The sequence below is a fragment of the Neomonachus schauinslandi genome, chromosome 1, assembly GCF_002201575.2.
Source record: "Neomonachus schauinslandi chromosome 1, ASM220157v2, whole genome shotgun sequence".
Taxonomy (NCBI): domain Eukaryota; kingdom Metazoa; phylum Chordata; class Mammalia; order Carnivora; family Phocidae; genus Neomonachus; species Neomonachus schauinslandi.
This window is the reverse complement of record NC_058403.1, coordinates 90,742,467-90,764,408: the sequence shown is the minus strand read 5'-3', so window position 1 is coordinate 90,764,408 and position 21,942 is coordinate 90,742,467. Positions and strand designations below refer to the sequence as shown.

Sequence of the window (21,942 nt, the reverse complement as noted above, 5' to 3'; positions counted from 1 at the left end):
TATATATATATATATATATATATATATATATATATATATATATATATACTTATTTTCTGGGACCCAGGAAGGAGACCTGGGCTGAAGATAGATATTTACTGCATTCCACAAACATCTAGTAACCATTTTCTATGCTCCAGGCCAAGACTGGTGTGATCCTTGCCCTCATTATGATTATGGTAGTTGGCGGACGCAGTATAATGGGCACATTATAAGACTGTCTTAAGAGTAAGCTCACCTGGGGAGAGTGTAGTTAAAAGTGCAGAAGCAGGATCTCATGAATGATTAACATTCAATATGCAGGAGGGAAAAGAATGATGAACGTTATGAAAGATACCATATGAATGAAAATGGGAAGGAGGATTGGCCAACTAGGAGGAAAACAAGAAAAGAATGGTTCCAAGGAAGTCAGAGGATATAAAAGTCTCAAGGAGGGAATGGTGAGTGGTTCCAGATGTGGGAGAGCTCCAGTGAATAAGGAATGGAACAGCCATTCAACATGACGTTTTGGAGGTACATGAGTAAGACCATTTCCCCCACTACCCTGAGTAGTGGGGGAAACAGTGGGCTGAAGGCTGAACACTGAAGAGAGAATGAGAAACGATAGGGTGGACGTGAGTCTGTATAAGCTGGGCCATGGGAACCTAGAAATTACTGGGTGGGGGAGTTTCGGAGAGAGAGAGAGAGCGGGCTGGCTAGAGCTCGCCTCTTGCTCTCTACGTGTAGGGTCAGAACTCACAAATGCGACTTGCGCATAAATGAAGCAGGGGTAAAATAATCCAAACAGGGAAATGCTAAAATAGTAAAGGAGACAGAAATAAGTTATCAATTTCAAACTGTTCATTTTAAAGAAAACAAGTGTCCTGGCAGCGACATATTTTAGAATGCAACCGGAGAAGTATGGCTTCTTTAAGGCGGACGTGTCGTGTGAGCATCGAGCAGACAGGTGTCCCTTGAACACCTTCGCTGATGTGAGGGGGAAGAGGTGCTGTGGTCAGAGAGGCCCTTTCATGCCTGCTAGAGCTCTGACAGGACACTTTATATGGGACGTAGTTCCGGGAGTGATGTCCCCTTACAAGTGAGTCAGCATTTCTGGGACTATCACAGTTTTACTGGAAGCAAGTACCACCTTATCTTCCCGGGCAATTTCTTTCAAGAAATATGATGAGAACAAATTTCAAAGCTCTGACTTCTCCAAATTTACTCTTCTTCTTCTTCTTTTTTTTTTTTTTTCAAATTCTCCGTAGAGTTGTTCATAACTAAGAATTGGTTTTGTTAGAAAGTACATATGAAGTCCGTTGGCAATTAGATGCAGCCAAATCTAGCCCCAGGACCAAAGGTGAGACACTACCAAATAATCTGGAGCCGGAAACATGGCTTTGAGGTCAGATGGGCTTGAGCATAAGTCCCAACTCTGTAATTCATTAGCAGTGTGACCTGGGGCAAGTCACTTAGCCTCTCTGAAACTTGGTTTCCTCAGCTGTACAATCTAGGATAATAAAAACAACTTTACAGGATTTTTGCAAAATAATGTACATGAAGTGTTTTGGAAGAAGTAGTTTGCTCAGTAGTCTCTCTCCATATATATCTATATATCTACATCTATATCTATGTATAGATATAGATAGATTTGGTGTGTGAATATGTTTGACTGGTTAAAATTGAAAAGCAATTTGTTCAGCATCTACGACAAGCAAAGTACTCTGTCCACATACACTGCAGAAAGGTAAGGAATAGCCAGTATAAAAGATGGTCAACGACTCTTTTTTTTTTTTTTTCTACTTTCACCATTAGGTCAAGAAAGAATAGAGGGAAATTGATGTGGGGGGATTTAGATGAAAGTGCAGCAGAATACAATTCCAAACTACGCTGAAATGCCATCAAGCCATTATAAAGAGAGTCAGTAAGAAACCTTTAGTGGAGATTTAAAAGGGTAGTAATTGTTACTTTGAGATGAGTTAAGTGCTAGAAAACAATGATGTCACTTCCACGCTATAATGCTAGCTGTATTATTTTATACTCTCGGGGATGCCTGGGCCACTTCCATATTTTGAGACACCCAGTATATTCACAAATGGAGAAATGCTAAAACAGGGTTAAAAACTGGCATATTAAAAAGTACGTGTGAATCTATGTGTATCTATCTATGACCAATTAATTCTCGAAACACAAAAATATAGTGCAATGTAAGTAGGTTTTTCATAAGAGAGTCATGAGATTTCTAAAAACTTATTTCAAAGGCCACTATAGACACTATGAAGACCTTCTTCTTTCATTCTTGCCAGTATATCGTTGGGAAGATATCACAGCCTTTGACTGAACGGAGTGCACCGACCTTCGTGCCTGTGAGGTCTAGACCACTGCCTTTTGCCCTAAACTCTTGGTGATGGATTCTGACCAGTACCTCTGACAGCTCAATCCCTGGCATAACATAGATGCTCAAGAAAAGTTTGTCCAGATAACGAGTGAATTGTTGTGCACTGCTTACCACCTAGAAAGCTTGCTGAAGATCTTCAAAACTGGTATGCTGCTACATTGGGTAATAGCTTGACATTCCACTCGTTTTATAAAGGGAAAGAACACATTACCTTTGCTGGGCTTCTGCCTGCTTTTTCTGGGTGACTGCCTTTTAATCAGAAAGTACTTGGTGCAAAGCAGAAGAGGGGAAGTGGAAGATGGTGAGGGACGTGGACAAAGGAGCTTTCTCAGTTTGCTTGGGTTTTTGCTGTTGAGAGCACTTAAAGATTTTGGAATTTTACAGAGCAGTAAAGCACAAATGACCCAGCATCAACCTTGTAGTATGCTAATAGCAGCAGCAGCAGCTAGGCATTCCTAATTTCCCTAGAAATTAAGAGAAACCCATCTGTTTTTAAATGCAAGGCTTCTTTCTAATCTTGAATCCCTGTTCTTAATAATTCAAAGTTGTGCTAAGTCCAGAGACACAGTTGCTATCTTTAGACTTAGACTTCAAGAATCTAGAATAGATGATGCCAACTGACCCCATGCGAGATGCTTGCTGTCATTGCTAGACCTCCTTCTCATCTCAATGTGATTCACTTCTGACACAGAGAAAGCAGGCCAAAGCCATTTAAATCCTCCTTAAATTGATGCAGCTTAGCAGGCTCAGCTTTGAAGTCCTCTGAGTCCCAAGGGCCTGGTTTTCCCATTCTAGATGGGATGATGCTTCTGCTCATTCCCCACAAAGTAGGTAATTAATTCTTGCTGGTGTGCTGGAGAGAAGGTGAAGGCGGGATCTTTTAGTTTTAAAAGACTCCAGTCTCCTTTACCCATGGGATCGTTAAGTATTCCTGGGCACAAGAGGCAGGCAGATCAGTGGTACTACTATTAGTACTAGGTGGAAACCCATCACCATCTACAAGAATCTGTGGATTTTAAAAAGTAGGGCTGATCTACACATCACCCTCCCGAAAAGTGGAAGAAGAAAGCCAATGCATTTCATTGAGGAAATTCAATGTAGTGAACATTTATTGAACATTTAGTACATGTTTGATTCTGTATTAGGCATTTTGGCTGGAGGAATATAAAGATGATTCTAGATTATGATCTTTGTTCTTAAGCTCAAAATCTAAAAGTGGAGACAAATCTGCACCCAAATGATAGAGCCTCATGGGTCTCAGTGCCAAATCCTGGTGTCCCGTCACCTTGCTGCCTTTACCCTCCCTCCCTCTACTCCTTCCCTCCATCCCATCCTTCGGCCACTGTTTCCTGACTATGTTGTGTTGGGCCCAAGGCCAGGTGCTGGGGTTTGCAATCTCACGAGTTCCCCTGCTCTCCCTCTGCCCTGCATGCAGAGGGCAGGAAGAGACCAAAGGAAGAGGCAGAGCACTCCAGATTGGTAGGTGGTGGGTTTAAGAAACAAGGGAACTTACTTACGTTTGAGGCTTGTCTTGGGCTGCTGTAAACTGAGTAGACCTCTGCACCTGCTTGCTGGCATCTTTTTTTTTTTTTTTTAAAGATTTTATTTATTTATTCATGAGAGACAGAGAGAGAGAGAGAGAGAGGCAGAGGGAGAAGCAGGCTCCCAAGGAGCAGGGAGCCCGATGTGGGACTCGATCCCAGGACCCTGGGATCATGACCTGAGCCGAAGGCAGACGCTTAACCATCTGAGCCACCCAGGCGCCCATGCTTGCTGGCATCTTATAGAAGGAGGAAGTGTGGGGCCTCAAAGACCAACTCCATGAGGAAGAGCTGCCATCAAAGTACTGTTAATATGCCATGAGTGGGAAGTCTGATGCAGGAGGTCATTGCATTTGAAATACCAGTGGGCTCCCGTGAATCTATTTAATGAAGTTTATTAAAGGCCCAAGGAGAAAGTGGGGAAAGACATACTTTGTCTCAAATCCAGCCATAATGTCTTCTTAATATCTTTGTGTGAAGTAGAAAAATGTACCCCTTCCTTGAGACACCTTACAGGTAATTGTCTGGAAAGTTTGATAACGAACGTGCATTATCTAGGATAAACAAGATATGGATGTTGTCTCCTTGAGTACTGCAGTGCACAATCCACACAGCCATGTGTTGTGGTCCTACCAGAATTATCCAAAGTGCATAAAAAATATGACGACAAAAATTGATCAGGGAGGCGTACACATTTAGGCAAATTAAAAATGGATTCTAATCCAGAATCTGTAATAAGATGTAACATGTACATAATCTCCTTTATATTCTGAAATGGCAAGGAAAAGCTAAAATCGAACTAACCTTTAATGCACTGATCTGAAGATTATTATATCAATTTTAAGTTAATCAAAATGAAGCAGAGAGAGCAAATGCCTGGCCCAAGGCTGTTGAGTGAGTGGTGCAGGTAAGATTTCAATGGAACTTTCTCTAGGTTTTGTTGGAAGGACTTTTTTCTTGTTTTTTTTCTTTTTTGTTTTTTTTTCCCCCTATTCATCCAGATGAGGCTTAAAGCAAAACTTTAAGATACAAGTGGAAAGTGGCAAAGGCTGAACATATAAATAGATTTGAAGTGGGTTTAGATAATTCATAGATGACAGACTCATAATGGTAACCAAGGAGATAAGAACGCCTGAGGAGCATCCCTACCTATTGCACATAGTAACAACACCAACGATGGCTCTCGAGGGGACCACTGAGACAGTTGGAAAACTAGGTTGGGGGCTAGGGTATCTGGTTCCTATTACCATGGGCCACCCTAAAGATTTAATAAATGGTCTCTTGCCCTCTCTCCTTCCCTCCTTTCTTTCTTCTTTTCATTACCGATTTTAAAATCTCCTGCAGACACAGGTTGTCGCTGAAAAAAAAAAACAACAAAAAAACAGAAGTGGGGCTGTATTTCCGACTGCCTCACAACCACGGAATGTTCAATGGAAAGCTCTGTTTCTGTCTGTTTCTTGGAACTTCTATGATGACCCTTGCTCTTCCAGTTGGGGTCTGTTACTGGGTGGTAAAAGTAGAAACAGCAGACCTACCGAAATCCCACTTTTAATCTCAGCTTCCAAATTTTTTCTTACTTCATTGATTGATTGTTCTCTTGATTGAGTAATTTATTCACCAGAAGTAGCAAATAGTTTTGTGTGTAAAATATTTCACCGGGGTCCATAAAGACAGATTCATCCTGGTTTCCAGTCTAAAGGAGTTATATACTGATGATGGTGACAATGACAGGCTAATACAAACAACAACAGCATTTACTGAGGACCTCTTATGCGCCAGGCACTGAACTAATCCCATTACATACTAAGATTCTGTGAAACAGTTATTCCTGTCTGCTTTTTGTAGAGCCAGAAACTGGAGCAGAAAGAGGGGAGGTACCTTTCTCAATCCAAGGCTAGTGAGGAAAGGGATGAAACATAAAACCTATAAAACAAGGAAGAAAGCAAGGGGGATCCAAAAGAGGAGGGAGCACACTGAACTGGAGGTTCACAGCAAGAGAGATGAGCGCAGGTTTCAAAATGATGTCTGAACTGGGTCTTGAGGATTGGCAGGGACTGGCAGGTAGAAAATGAGCATCTTTGATGAAGAAACTGTGGTGCTGACATCTGTTGCTTTTGGCTGCCCGGTCTCCATGATGTGTTCTTTCGGGCCTAACACGCTGACTCTCTTTTGGGGAATTCTCTTCTTCCATTGGATGAAATTTGCAAAATCATCTATCAAGGTGGTCTGATTTTCTCTAGCTAAAGCCAGGGTCTATTGAGTACTCTCTGGAACTGGAGCCTAAGCAAAAGCAGAGTGGCAAACAACACAACTCAAAAAGCTGGGGTGCGTGCATCCACTTCGGCTGTGCCCCAAGAAATGGGCCAACAGTTCCTGCTACTGAGCAGCCCTCTCCCCAGAGTAACTCTGGTTCCTGTACTTTCTATGCCTTGCTCTTCAGATTCTTGTGAATTGCCCTATGTCGTTCCAGCACATCCGTTTGTTCCCAAGGTAGCCCACATCGGTTTCTGTGGCTTGTAACAAAGAATTCGAAAGTGGCAAGGGTAAAGGCGTGCGTGGGGTACGCTGCCAGAGTGTCAGGTCATCCAGGCTGTCTGCAGGGCAGAATGCGGGGAAGCGAGTAGTGAGAGATAGAGCTGGGAAGGTGACTCGGAGCCTGGTTGTATGAAGTTGAGTGCCAGGTTAGGGAGATTGAACTTCACTGAGTGAAAAGTGGAGAATTTTTGAAGCATCGAAGCTGGGATGATATGATTGTATCTCTCCTTTAGATATTAATCTGGCGGCAATGTGGTTGGTTATAGAAATTGGAGAACATGGATACTGGAGATAGGGTACTCAGTTAGGAAGCTATTGCAATGGTCCAAGCAGGTGGTCACAAAGGCTTGACTCACAGTGTAGATGTGGCAATGAAAGGTGTGCATGGAGGAAAGAGCTTCTTGCTTTTCTGGATGCGAGCCAAGGAAGAGAACGCCGATTGGTAACAGAGCCAGTGGGGAGCACCTCCCATAGGCATAAAGAGCTGATGAATTCTGCTGCATTGCACCTAGGCACCCCAGAGGCTGAGGTTGGGCTCATAAAGAGGGAAGGCAGAAACTCAGTCTGGGGAGCAAGTCAGTTGGATTTGGACCAAATTAATATCAAGTTGTTGATGCCAAGTCTTCGACCACTCCCTTGGCGAATAATTTTTGGTTGAGGCAGCAGGCCAGAGGAGTTCCCATTTGGAAGATTTGGTATTTCTGTGGTTCCTTTTTTGGAAAAAATTAAAATACAGTCCTCATTTTTTTAGTGGTTCGTAAAAAGTTGCAAAAGGGAAAACATTATTGAGCAATAAAAGGTGTGTTTATGTGTATTCATAAGAAGTGGGCTAGAGGCCAACTCCCATAAACGTGTTTGACGTGTACCTCGGTATTGAGCAATTACAAGAACCCTGGAGGCTCCTATTTCACTCAGTGGATGTAATAGAAGCAGCCTCTGCAGCCCTCCTAGGCTAATCAACTCGATAAAGACTGATCTGGGGAGCCTGCCCCTGTAAGTGTCTGACAGTAAGCAAAATTGTGATATTAGCAAAGATGGCCTTTGGAGCCCAATTCTCTCTATTTTCCTTTCTGACTTGGCAAACACCTGTGTCTCCATGCATCACCTTGTGTTTCCAGCCAGTATTATTGGTTCCAAGCCTGTCTCATTTGGCAACATCCACTGCTTATCAGGTTTGGAGACACCACTTTCAAGCAACATTTTGTTGTCCAGGCACTATAACGAGTGGTTTTCCATCGTGAAAACTAGACCCTTGATAGCCACTGATATAAGATTTCCTTACAGAGGGTCACCTGGGTGGCTCAGGCGGTTGAACATCTGACTCTTGATTTTGGCTCAGGTCATGATCTCAAGGTTGTGAGACTGAGCCCCAAGTTGGGCTCTGCACTCAGAGCGGAGCCTGCTTGGGATTCTCTCTCTCTCTCTCCCTCTGTCCCTCCACCCCTCCTTGCCTCCGCCCCTCCTCCCCCTTCATGTCCTCTCTTTCTAAGAAAAAAAAAAAAAAAAAAAAAGATTTCCCTACAGAAACCAGGGACGGTGCCCTATTCAACTGGCTGAGATATCCTTCCCAGTTCTCAAGGCCCAGTGGGAATTGGGAGGGGCATTTTTTGGGAAGTAAATTGGGAGACCTTATCTTTCTCCATGAAATCATACTCCCTTCCTTATTAAGCTTCCTTAATACTTCCTCATCAAACTTTGTTTCCTTTTCTATAAATCTTGGATAGTTGAGTCTATTAGTTTCTTACTGCTGCTGTAAAATTTTTTTTATCAATTTGGTGGCTTAAAACAACACAAACTTATTATCTTACCTTTCTGGAAGTCAGAACTGAGCTAAAAGCAAGGAATCAGCAGAGCTGCCTTCTTTTCTGGAAGCCCTGGGAAATATCTGTTTTCTGGCCTTTTCCAGGTTCCAGAGGTTGCCCACATGGCTTGGCTTGTGCGCCCTTCCATCCTCAGAGTCAGCAAAGGCTAGCAGAGTCTTCCTCACAGGGCCTTACTCTGACACTGACTCTCCTACTTCCTGCTTCCACTTCCAAGGACCTTTGTGTTTTTGTTGGGTCTACCCACACAATCCAGGGAAACCTTCCTCTTTTATGGTCCAGTGATTAGCAACCTTAATTCCATCTGCAACTTTAATTCCCCCTTGTGCTATGTCACATAATATATCCACGGCTCCTGGGGATTAGGACTTGGACATCTCTGCGGTACCATCATTCTGTCTACTGCAGTAAGGAGGGCTGAAACAATCTGATCCCTTCTCTTCTGTGTTCAGGTTACTCTCCAGACTTTTAAAAATTCTTAAAATGTATTCAAATAGCTCACAGGCTTCAAAAGTAGCAAACCAAAAAAAAAAAAAAAAGTGTTGAATGACTTCAGGGTGCAGGGTCCTGTGCTAGGAGCCATTGGAAGTACAGGGGAGAGCATGGGGGATTATACTGCCTTTAAGGAATTTTTACACACTCTTTGAGCGGATAAGATAGACATGCGCAGACAACAGAGCAGAGCAGGATTTGATAAATGCCACTGACTGGTTCAGCCAGCTGGTGCCACAGGAGTTCAGAAGAGGGAGCCACGCTCTGAATCCCATTGATCGAACGCTTCCCCTACTGACCTCCAGTCACTCCTTGCAGTGGAGCATTTCAATCAGGTTTCATGGGAGCAAAATTTTCTCTATTATTTTTTATTACAGCAGGTAGCCTCCATCACCGGGGAGAGGGGGAGGAGGAGGGGGAGGGGAGCCAATGCGAGGGATCTGTGCAAGTTGGCCCCAGACAGCCATAGCTTACATGATCCTCCCTTTATACCACGTGATGCTGGAGCTATTTCTTCCCTTCCCTTCTCAGGCAGCTAGTTCCCTCAGACTGATAACGAGAGTGGGCAGAAATCTGGAAGCTGGAGTGCAGCTCCTTGACACAGCAGCTGTGGTCAGCAAGGAGACAGCCACTGAGTAAAGGGACAGGAGGGGAAGGAGGATGATTTGCTAGAAACCCGAAAGCATCGTTTTCGAATGTGGCCACAGAAGAAGTTAACAGCAGCCATAAATAATTTCAACCACAACTATTTGGGGGTCTTTTCAGCTGCCTTCCTCCTTGAACATCTCCTGGGACTTGATAGATTTGGTGAGGAGCAATTTGAAGGGGGATGAATGAATGTTAAGTGTCTTTGGGGAAAGCTCATGTAACCACTTGAAAATGAAGCCTTTGGGGTGGGCGCCTGGAAGGCTGTCAGTTAAGCGTCTGCCTTCGGCTCAGGTCATGATCCCGGGGTCCTGGGATCGAGCCCCACATCGGGCTCCTTGCTCAGCGGGGAGCCTGCTTCTCCCTCTCCCACTCCCCCTGGTTGTGTGCTCTCTCTCTCTGTCAAATAAATAAATAAATAAAATCTAAAAAAAAAAAAAGAAGAAGCCTTTGGGGCTAACTTCTCACCCTCCTTTACTTGTAGAACAATATACCTAGTGATACCATAACTGTGTTAAGATGGCCACCGAGCTGTACTGATGTGGCAGTGGGAGCAAGGACGCCGCTTGCCCCCACCCTGCCGTCGGTGGCCAGTTCCCTGCAGCAGGGCCTTCCGTAGCAGGATACAGCCATGCCTTCTGTCTTCCTGATGCCGCGGCTCCTTCCTTCATCTACCTAAAGGGACAGCCTCAGCAAAGTAAGATCTGGAAGCATGCAGACATTTCAACCCTCCTAATACCCAACAAATGTTTGTACACACCTAGTTTTATTCCAACATTAACAACATTTCACAAGTCTCATAGTAATATGTGAAGATGGAATGATTTCTGAAAGGGAATTGTTTTTCATCCAGAGTGCTTGACTCTGAGAATTTGTCATTCCTAGTAAATAAACCTGCCAAAGGATGAAAAAGCAGCCTTGGAGGCCTGACCTTGGGGCACCGTTGAGGGGAGTGGGTAAGAAGAAAGCAAGCAGGAGAGATAATCTCATAGGTGACTCCTCTCCCACCACGACCACCCAGCCTCATAAAGAACAGCGAGTGAAGGCTGAAGGGCTGCCGGCTGATTAATACGTGTGGTCCAGACGGAGAGCCTGGGTTTAGGTCTGGGGGAATACCGAGTTAGCAGCAGGTCAGGTCACTGTCTCTTTGGCTTCCTTTGAATCTTTCATGACAGCTTCCTATGATAGGGCCCTGGTGACGCTTGAAGGCAAAAATTTATTTCTTTCATTATTCAGAGCTCCAGTAAACTGTATTTAGGGAGTCAGGTGCATTACTTAAACCGTGGCGATTTCCTTTTCTACACCTAGCAATGCTGCCCATTATAGGGCTGTCAGTCAAAGACAAATTAGAGGGTATGACTTGTTTTTGTCATAGAAAAGGAGACCTGTAATCACAGACCTGCCCAGAGGAGAGGAAATTTAAAGGTTACCACTCTTCCGTTAAAAGAACTATTTCTTCCACATCCTGGACAGATCCAGACTCTACTTGAATACTTTCTATAATGGGAATCTCACAACTTCATTAGTAGACCAGGGGTCAGCAAATTTTTTCTATACAGGGCCAGATGGTAAATATTTTAGGCTTTGCAGGCCCTAGGGTTTTCTTATAACTACTCAGTTCTGCCGCTGTGTGTGAAAGCAGCTATGGACAATGGGTAAACAAGTGGGTGTGGCTGTGTTACAATAAAACTTTATTTACAAAAATAGGCATGGGCTGAATTCAGCCCACTGGCATAATTTGCCTATGCAGAGACAGGCCCTTCTTTTGTGGAATGGTCCCGGTTTTTAGAAAATTCTACTTTGAGCCCAAATCTGCCTCTTTCTCTCTCTCTCTCTCTCTCTCTTTTTTTTAAAGATTTATTTATTTTAGAGAAAGAGAGAGAGGGTGGGAGGAGGGGCAGAGGGAGAAGGAGAGGAAGAGAATGCTTAAGCAGACTCCCCACTGAGCACAGAGCTCATCTCAGGGCTCAATCCTAAAACCCTGAGATCATGACCTGCGCCGAAATCAAGAGTCAGCCACTAACTGACTGAGCCACCCAGGCACCCCAATTCTGCCTCTCTTTAAATTAATTATAACCTTTTATATCTTTACCGCGCATTATTTTCCATAAAAAATATTTGGCCCCAACTCTGCCTTTTGTATGTAAATTATTCAAACACATAAATTCTTCAACCCAAATCATTTTGTTCTGATTAACTGATTGTTTCATTCATTTATTCATTTATCATCACTTAGCACTTGAGTAGGGGATACAGAAATTAAAAAAAAAATCTTTGCCCACTAGCAGTTAACAGTCTTGTGGGAGAAGATAGCAAGTAAATGGAAGAAAAACTGTGGTGGAGATATTCACTGGGGTCTACGAGAGCCCCTAAGAGTAGCATCTACCCAGAGGGGTGGAGAGTGGGAAGATGGGGAGGATTCCCCAAGGAGGTTGAGCTTGAGCTGAGTTTTAAGGAGTTGGTCAGGTGGAAATTAGCAGTGCATTCTGGGAATCATAGGTGCACAGGTGTGCAACTGGGAAGGCTGCAGCTCTGTATTTCAGGAAGTGTAAGTAATTTGCCACAACCAGAGTGCCGCATGCTTGCACGTGTAAGCGCCGGGGTGTGGGTGTAGGAGGAGGCGGGGCTGGAGTTGTAGGCAGAGGAGCAACCTTGCCTGCCGCCTTAAAGTCAAAGGGAGTCAAACAAGGTAAGTGTAATTCTGCTACTATTGCCGAAAATATTTTAGCATAGAGTTCTCTGAATTGGTACAATATGTTCTATTTTATACGCAAGACATCTTGACCTTAAGCCCCCAGCCTTTGGTTTGAAAATACTGTAAGTTTAAGTAACTATGACAGTACCTTACATTCGTATCCAGCATATACATTTGCAGCATAATTTGTTGGATTTTTAGTTTGGTGCTGGAGTGTTAATAACAGACCCTACTGTCCCTATCTAAAAGCAAGTTGCAGGGATTTTCCTGGAAATTATCAGAAGACTCTAGACTATATTTTGGAAGCTTGTGGGCTCTCTGGTTCCATGCCATGCCAACCGTGGCTGGGTATATGCAACCCAGACACACAGATGTTCCCAACATACTCTCTGATATCCTCGGAATGTCCTCATTACAAACTTTACCCAACTGCGAAAGCCTTTTATTTATTTTATTTACTGAAGTGTAGTTGACACACAGTGTTACATCAGTTGCAGGTGTACAACATAGTGATTCTACTTCTCTATACTATATGCACTGCTCACCACCAGTGTAGCTTCCATCTGTTACTACACAAAGCTATTACAGTACCACTGACTGTATTTTCTATATTGTAGCTTTTGCCTTTGTGACTTATTCATTTCATAAATGGAAACCTGTACCTCTCTCTCCCTTTCCCCCCGTTTTGTTCAGCCCCCCATCTTCTTCCCTCTGGTAATCAACACTTTGTTCTCTGTATTTATGGGTCTGTTTCTGCTTTTTTTGTTTATTTGTTTGTTCACTTGTTTTGTTTTGCTTTTGTTTTTTTAGATTCTACATATAAGTGAAATCATATGGTATATTCTTTTTCTATCTGACTTATTTCACTTAACATAATACTCTCTAGCTCCATCCATGTCACTGTGAATGGCAAGATCTCATTCTTTTTTATGGCTGACTAATATTCCATTGTGTATATATACTGCATCTTCTTTATCCATTCATCTATTGATGGACATTTAGGTTGCTTCCATATCTTGGCTATTGTAAATAATGTTTTACTTTTTTTTTTCAAAGATTTTATTTATTTATTTGAGAGAGAGAGAGAGAGAGCACAAGCAGGGGGAGGGGCAGAGGGAGAGGGAGAAACAGACTGCCTGCTGAGCAGGGATTCTGACATGGGGCTCGATCCCAGGACCCCTGAGATCATGACCTGAGCTGAAGGCAGATGCTTAACCCACTGAGTCACCCAGGTGCCCCACTTTACTTTTACTTTTGACTTTGTAGAATAATGCCTTGGGTCTTTGCACATATTCCTTTTTCTTTCAAGGTATGTTTTCCCTTCCACTTTACAATGGTCTAACTATACTTTCACTAGCCCCGCAGTGCCCTGAATGATTCCCTAGCTCCCCTCTTTCCCTTGTTCATTCCTGACTTCCTTCTGAGCTCCCAAGACTTCCTGTGTGCACACTGTCGAGATTCAAGGCATGGCATCCTTACGGTTTACTTGTTTCTCCTCAACAAGACTCTGAAAGCAGAGACCAAGACCCAGTTCACTTTGTGTTCCCAAATGAAGCACATAACTTGACATATAATAATAGTTGCTGAACCAATGTTTGGTAAGTGAGTAAATGAATGAATGAAAGAACCAAGGATATTTACTACATGTCCTTAGCTAGCGTCTTGATTAACCTTGGCTGGTCCTTTGATTATTTGGGGATTACTACCAATGCAGAGTGGTACAGGGAAGGGAGGGCCACAGATAGTTGCTTAGGTATAGACCTCTGCCGTTTGAGACCAGAGTCACCAGACGCCCAGGGCTACTCGGCACTTGTGTGTGGCAAGTCCAAATGGAGATGGGCTGTCAGTGGAAAATACATACGGGGTGTCAAAGACTTAGTCTATACATGTATATAAAAAAGTAAAATATCTTGCTACTACTTTGAAAACATTGTTTATATCTTGGATAGATTAGGTTAAATAAAATATATTATTAAAACGAATTTCATTTTTTTAAGCTTTTTTATTGTGGCTATAAAATTTTTTTAAATTGCATATGTGGTTCACATTTGTGCCTCACATTATATTCTTCCTGGGCAGCACTGGTCTGGAGAACAGATCCTGCTCCGAGAAATAGTTGCTGCACCCTTCCATCTTGGCAGTTCTTCAAGATAATCCTGTCCTGTTACCAGACGCCGTGGTTTCATTTTGTCTTTAGAAAATATAGTCCTCAGACTACTTCATTGCTGGGGCAGTAACCAGCTCCTTGAGACATCGTCTGTCCTGCAACGGCATTCGATTGCTTCCTACGACCTGTGAGATCAAGGGAGATAGCGATGTGAAAGAGCATGGCGCCTTTGTGGCTCTTGTAACAAAATCTTGTCTTTGTTTATAACAGCAGAGAGGAACAGAAACAAAGTGCCAAATTATTTGTATTGGAGTTTGCCGGTGTTTTGTGATTTAGGGAAGGTGGAGAGGAAGCAATGGAAAGTGGATTTCCTTTACTGAATTATATTTTGTTTAGGCCGGGACTAACATTGCCTTTGCTCTTCCTCCTATCAAGGATGTCCTCTGAGCTGTCTCTGCTTGGAAACATCCTTCTCATTCCTCAAATCCGACTCAAGTAACATCTCTACTAAACCTGCCTGCTTGGGTTTCCCGATATAGAATTTTATTGGTACATGAATTATACCACTTAACAAGCAAATAGTACTTACAATTTATCTGTCTAGATTTCTCTCCACACTAGGGCAGAGAGCTCTCATCATTTCTGTCACCCTCTCCCACTGCCTGGTGCCTGAGAGATGTAGAGTAAATGTTTGTGGAATAAATGAACGGGTAAATGCATGAGTTAATCTATTGTCTGAGAAGGATACCAATTGGTAAAAGAAGTGGATGACAAGGCTTTTTTTTTCAAATACCACTTGCCAAATTTCCATGCAAATGAAGAGCAGAGTGTACGTTTCATTTACATTTGTATAATGACCACAATTAGAATAACAAACAACAAGAGGCTCTTTCTATATCCAACTGGAATTCCTGAGGCTGCGAAATCTCTCCTAAAGCACTGTGTCGAAATGTTTTAATGAGTTCCTAGATCTGCCACATGTGGTATAATCTGCCCTAAGCTTTGCCGCCTCCAAGGGGAAATTCCCCACAGGTCCCAAGCCACCCAGGGGACGGTTTGGAATATAAGCAATGAGGATAGGAGTGCACTTCTGTAAAGTCAGGTCAGCTGAGGGCCTGCTACTAGTTTCTTAGGCTCCATGTATTTCCTAGGCTGTAAAAGCCTGGGCAATCTAGCTGGGCTGAGAGTGAAAAAACTAACACAGAGAAGAAAAAATGTTGCCTTCTTAATTTAGAAAATACTGGATTTTCATGTCATCCTTGCATTTACCCAGCGGTAGGATTTGAATGATACCTGAAAAATGTCACATAATCCATGTCTTCCTTTTTCAGTTTTCTTGCACTGATTTGGCTAGCGTTTTCCTGATGGCTACACGGATAGCACGGTAAGACAGGTGCACATCCCACCGCAGCTCTACTCTGGGCCGGAAGAGCTAAGAGCCAGGCTAGAGCCCAGAGGCGCCCACCAGTTTCTGAGGCTTTTGCATTTGTTTCTTTGCATATGAGCTTCCGCCGATATCTTCATGCTGCTTTTGTGAATGGTGAATTTCTAGAATAATAGAAAATTTTGGTTGTGATAGAGGTTCTTATCAATTTTATGCAAGTTCCTTTAATACCAAGAAAAACAGATTGAGCTGAAAAAAGTCCCTACTAAGGAAAAAAGGACATTCTGCTGCAGCAGGGCGATGTAGCGAAGGGAGGCATAGAAATTTCCCCAAGGTTTATTGGCATATAAACTACATAGGCCCAGAAAGCATTAGGAGAAGAACGCCATTTTAAAACAATTCAGGAAGAGCCTTGCTTTGTGCCATTTCTTAGGATTACAGGCTGGGAACCTGGAACAAGATATCAGAGTTTAATACTCGAGCTAGTTTATGAAAAGCACTAAGCAGCAGGCTCTTTGCTTTAACCTTTTTAATATTCTGGAAGTTAATTGTCCAGACCATCTCACCTTTTCAGGTTAATGAGGTAGCTAGCAGGCCACAATAGAAAATGACTGCCCAATCAAATTATGACAATCAAAAAAAAAAAAGAAAAGAAAAAAAAAACAAATGGGAAGGTCTGAAGTTACATAGGGCTTTTATTGTCTTTCAAAGAATGTACAGCAGCATTACCATTCTGTTGTCTCCTTGTGATGGATTGCAAAAAGAATCAGAAAAGGCACAACATGAATCTGCTCTCAGGACAATGATTGTAATCAAAATAGGAAATGGTACAAATGCAAGCCGTTCTCCTTGCGGTTTAAAGATTATAAATCCCTTATTCATCTGTTATGATCCAGGGCCTACTTGGGATTTTTATAGTTCTTTACACGCTCAGAATTTTAAAACTGTAATGTAAAGGGGCCACAGCTGTTCTCCTTCCGACGTGGATGTTTAATCCCCACTTGGAGCGTGGCACCCTGGTCTCCCCTCCCTCTGCCCATCTGCAGCCTGTACTTGGGGCCAACGCCTCCTCCTTGCACGGGAGAAATTCAGCTCACTGCGGTCTCCCCCCAACCCCCCAGGTGATGAAAACACAGCACCTACTCTTCCAAGGGGCCCTGGAAAAATGTAGAAGCCCTTGCCAAAGGTTTTGCTCTTTTTTTTTTTTTTGGAGAACTGAATCTTCTTAGGATCATTATGCGATTTAAAATGGAAGTGAGACAGGCATTTGGTTTGGACCCAGAAGACCTGGAGTTTTGTCTTCCACGTGCCTCTTTCTAGGAGGATGACCTTCGTGCTCTTTTGTTTTCTCATCCAGTAAATAACAGCACTACCTGTTGCAAGGGGCTACATTGAAGATCAAAAGAGCTAATGTGTGTGAAGTTGCTTTGGAAGCAGGACCAGCTTTTCACATGTAAAAATGGTATTCAGAGACCAGTTCCAGGGTGTGTGTGTGTGTGTATGTGTGTGTGTGTGTGTGTGTGTGTTCTCACGTGCCGGGATTCCCCCACAACAAACAATGCTCCGGAAACTGCCGGATGTCCAAAATTTAACTCAATTCGGACACTCTCTACCCAGAGATAACAGCAGATTCTCTGGGTTAAGGGCTCAGTCCTCCAAGACTGCCCTCCCTCCCGCCCTTCAGATGCCAGCCACAAACTCAGGTTTGTTACCTGCACTTCTCACCAACTGCCTATAGATCATTGGTTCCCAACACTCCCTCTCAGGTGTGATTAATTTGCTTGAGAGGCTAGAACACAGAACTCAGAGAAATATTCTGCTTCCTAAATTACTGGTTTATTATAAAAGGATATACTTCAGGAACAGCCAGACGGAGGAGATGCATAGGGCAAGGTATGGCCAAAGGGTACAGAACTTCCATGCCTTCTTTAGGCTCACCACATGCCCCAAATCTCCACATGTTTATCAACCTGGAAGTTCTCTGAGTCTGGTCCTTTCGGATTTTTAGGAGGCTTTATTACATAGGCATGATTGATTAAGTCATTGGCCCTCGGCAGTTGATTCAACCTCTAGCCCTTCTCCCCACCCCATTGGTCAGGGGGTGGCACTGTAAGTTCTAACCCTCAGATCACAGGGTTGGCTCTATTGGCCCCCAGACTCCATTCTTTGGTGCTTTGCAAAAGTCACCTCATTAACATAACAAGTGACAACAACACCAATCCATGTGGGTAAATTCTCAAATTGGGAAAGCTGCCATTTTCGTCTCTGTGGGTCACTAAAATAACCGTGGTCTTGCCAGGTGTGCCCCGATTCCGTCGTCCCTTGCTCCTGGAAAATGGATCGGAGGCCCTTTGAGGGTGGTCTCACCACAAAGCCTGCCAAGCATGAAGTCCAGCATGTCAGTGCTGTGCTGCAGTCATGTGGAGGAGAGGCCCTGTGGCCTGCCTGGGGGAGGCGGCCTCGGGAGACTGGGCGGCCGTGGGGATGTCAGGCTGCCCAGGGAGTGCCTCTCAGGAGAATTTTAATATGGAAAAAAATAAAGGATAAAAAATGTATGTGAGAGCAGAAGACCCAACAAACAAGAGTCTTCCAGGATCTCAGCCGAGTTCCTTGGAGAAGGCAGCACATCCATTGTCCCTCAGACACAGCTCAGGAAATAACTTTTCTTACACCAGCGTCTCCCCAGTGTACTAGAAGAACTGGATCTCCTGAGGGATTTCATTCACTGTTAACAGTCTTTCATAAGCAGGAAAGATCTAGCTCAAAACCCTCAATGTACTTAAGAAATCTACAAGGCCACAAATCACTAGGACTACAATCTCCTGTTCGGCTTTCTAACCTCGCTGTCAGATACCAATGCTAACGACATTTTACATTTGCAGTATTGTGATTTATAAGAAATACATATTTGGTTATTTAAATATATATATTCCTTATCTATTTGCCCTCTTCCACAGTTCCTAGCTCACAGCTCCTGAAAGCCTTGGAATTTCCTTTCCAGGAGCAAGGGACAACAGAATCGGGGCACACCTGGAAAGACCACGGTTATTTTAGTGACCCACAGAGACGAAAATGGCAGCTTTGCCAATTTGAGAATTGACCCACATGGATTGGTGTTGTTGGAACTTCAGAGTTATGATGGTGATTCGCAAGGCCAAGAAGTTGACGGTCTTTTGAACGCAGTAGAAGAAAGAGCAGAAGAACTGAGTAAGGACCGTACCGGGCGGGTGAAGAGATTACCGCCCATAGTTCGAGGAGGGGCCCTCAACTGATATTGGCTCACTGCTGATGGCCACCTGGTTGTGGGTGTGACATAGATGAAGTGGTGTATGATGAAGATTCGCCATCTAAGAACATTTAAAATTCTATACTCGAGGCAATTTGGAGATGTTCATCTGGTGGAGGATGATTTGGGTATACATAGGGCATGTATGGAAAAGGCCAGTGGAAAAGACTATGGTGGCAAAGACACACCGATTCTAGGCGGTGGAGGTGGGCGCATATAATGTGAAATAGCCAAACTGAAACCAAAGATGGTCACTACAGTAGAGATTGACCAAATGGTGACTGATGGGTATAAGAAACACCTGCAGAAACCATGTGGCCACCCCGTAGACAATCCTAAAGGAGACTGCTCTCAGGTTTTAATAGAAGACTGTATTCTAGTACTGAAGAGGTACGCCGAAGAAGGGAGAGAGTTTGATTATGTGATTAATGATTTGACAGCCGTTCCAATCTCATCTCTGGAAGAAGATTCCATATGGGAGTTTCTCAGACTGACTTTTTTTTTTTTAAAGATTTATTTATTTGACAGAGAGAGAGAGAGCACAAGCAGGGGGAGGGGGCAGGTAGAGGGAGAAGGAGAAGCAGACTCCTCGCTGAGCAGAGATTCCCATGTCCCGGGGGCTCAATCCCAGGACCCCGGGATCATGACCCAAGCCGAAGGCAGACGCTTAACTGACTGAGCCACCCAGGCGCCCCATAGACTGATTCTTGACCTCTCCATGAAAGTACTGAAACAGGATGGGAAATATTTTACAGAGGGTAACTGTGTCAATTTGACAGAAGCCCTGGCACTCTGTGAAGAACAGCTCGGGTGCCTGTACTGTCCCGTGGAATTCTCAAAAGACCTAGTCTGTGTTCCTTCATACTGGGAATTGTGGGTATTTTACACTGTTTGGAAGAAAGCAAATGCTTGAAGACCAATATCCCCTAGTCACGTGTGCTGCAAATAGCCTTCCTGAACTCCGTATGCTGTACATGACATCAAAATGAGTCAGGCAATTGATTGTGAATTCCTTCAAGGCTTCTTTTTTCTTTATTTGTTATCTTTAATGAAAAAAAAAAAGCAAATGGAAAATGTATATTTTGATGAACTTGGGTCTTACTTTTTTTGAAGGTCAGCTGAAGGATGATTAGGCTGCTCAGTGAAGGCTGCTAAATGCACTGAAGCCCTAGAATGTGATTTTTGTTATTGTTTTTGTGTGCGGGCTTTTTGTTTTTGTTTTGGTAGATTTTGAATTTGGTTATTTGTAGGAAAGAACATCCCTGTTTTGTTCTGGAGGGGAGTTCTTAATGCTGTTTCTTTCCCAAAGATTGACTTAGATATTAAAATTTGGTGCCTATAAGAAAGAGTTAAGAAAAAATGAATAGCGATGCTTCGATTAAAATTATAAATGAGAAAAAAATTAAAATTCTTCAGAGATGATCAAGATAAGTATTCACGTCCCCAAAATATTTACAGATACAGTGTATGAGCTTTTATGCTTATTGTCTCAACACTTCTCAATTTGAAATGTTTTCTACTCATCACCAATAGTCATACTTTGTAAATGACGTCACAGAGTGACTACTGATACATCTTTACCAAATGCTCTCTTTCCCTATTCTTTGTGGAACCTGTTTCCCTTGGGAGTGACCATCCTTTCAACTTTACTGTATTTTTGCCTACTGTGACTCTCTCATGGCATGTACCTTGTTGGCAAGGAATTCATGTTTTCGACTGAGCTGCAGTGTCACAATCCCCGTCTCCCGGTCAGATGTGGCCTCTTTCCCTGCAGTTGCGCCTTCCCCCACGACCCATGTGCTTTCATGACCCACGTGGAACTTCTTAGCACCCATGGTCACTGCCCAGCAAGAGCTTAATACTCTTAACAATGGCATCTTCGAGTTGGATGTCCTAACACTTCCACATTTGGGGAGCACATTTATTTTGTGGCTATTTTGGTTTTGCATTTTCTAATTTCAATCATTTTTGATTTCTTTCATTCCTAATTTCTATGGAGGGAAAAGTAGTGTTAAGCCTGCCTTTTACCAGGTGGTCTTGTGATTTTAAAGAATCTCCACACATTAAAATTCCATTTTTATGTAATATCATTTTAATAGAAATGCTCATTTTATGGAAGGAAAATGATGGATAAAAATTTGAATGCTTCTTAGGAGCCTCTTATACCCTTTTTATTACCTTTTGATGTGGCTTAATTCATTAATAAAGGGGGATGAGTTGGAACTGTGGCATATTTTATCTCCTATCATTATTCAACAAAAGAGAATATTTTTTCAATAAAAATTTTAGAGCACATTTCCAATTTTCCGAAAAATACATTTTAAAAAATAGAATGACCTTGGACTCAATTCAAAACTGGGATTTTACAGCCACTCTTGCAATTCATTTACTCCCATAACAGTGCCAGGGAGGTAAGATCTATTATTATTATTTCCACTTTGCAGATGGGGTGAGTGACATTCACAGAAACAATGTGGGTTGTCCTTGATCACAGCACAACAACTTCATCTCTAGGAACTAGGCTAAAAACCAATTGTGTTAAATTTTAAATTTAGTTGCTAAACACTCCTCCCCTCCCCACTTCTCTTTCCTTTTCTTTTCTGGTCTCTAATTTTCTTCTTTTCTATAAATATTTTTGCAGGCATTCACTCCATGCTGGACACTTTAAAGGACTACTGACTAGCTGCCCTGGTTTTTGAAGATGATACCTTGCCCACACCATCATTAAATTAGGGATTAAAAAAAAATGTTCTGGGGTGCCTGGGTGGCTCAGTTGGTTAAGCGTCTGCCTTCAGCTCAGGTCTTGACACCAGGGTCCTAGATCGAGTTCAGCCGGCTCTGCTCTGCGGGGAGTCTGCTTCTCCCTCTCCCTCTACCTGCTGCTCCCCGGGCTTGTGCTCTCTTTCTCTCTCTGCCAAATAAATAAATGAAATCTTAAAAAAAAAAACAATGTTCTTTCTTCTAAGAATAATGTAATGGAGAAAAATAATGTGTATACAGTTCATTCTCACATGATGTGATATGACTAAAGTTGTGATAGCGGTATGTACAAAGCCCTCT

General features: G+C 43.0%; 1 pseudogene; it reads left to right on the top strand.

Moving 5' to 3' along the window:
- LOC110591721 overlaps positions 1 to 19,795 on the top strand; it is a 36,340-nt pseudogene extending 16,545 nt beyond the window's left edge.
- The last annotated feature ends 2,147 nt before the right edge of the window (positions 19,796 to 21,942 follow it).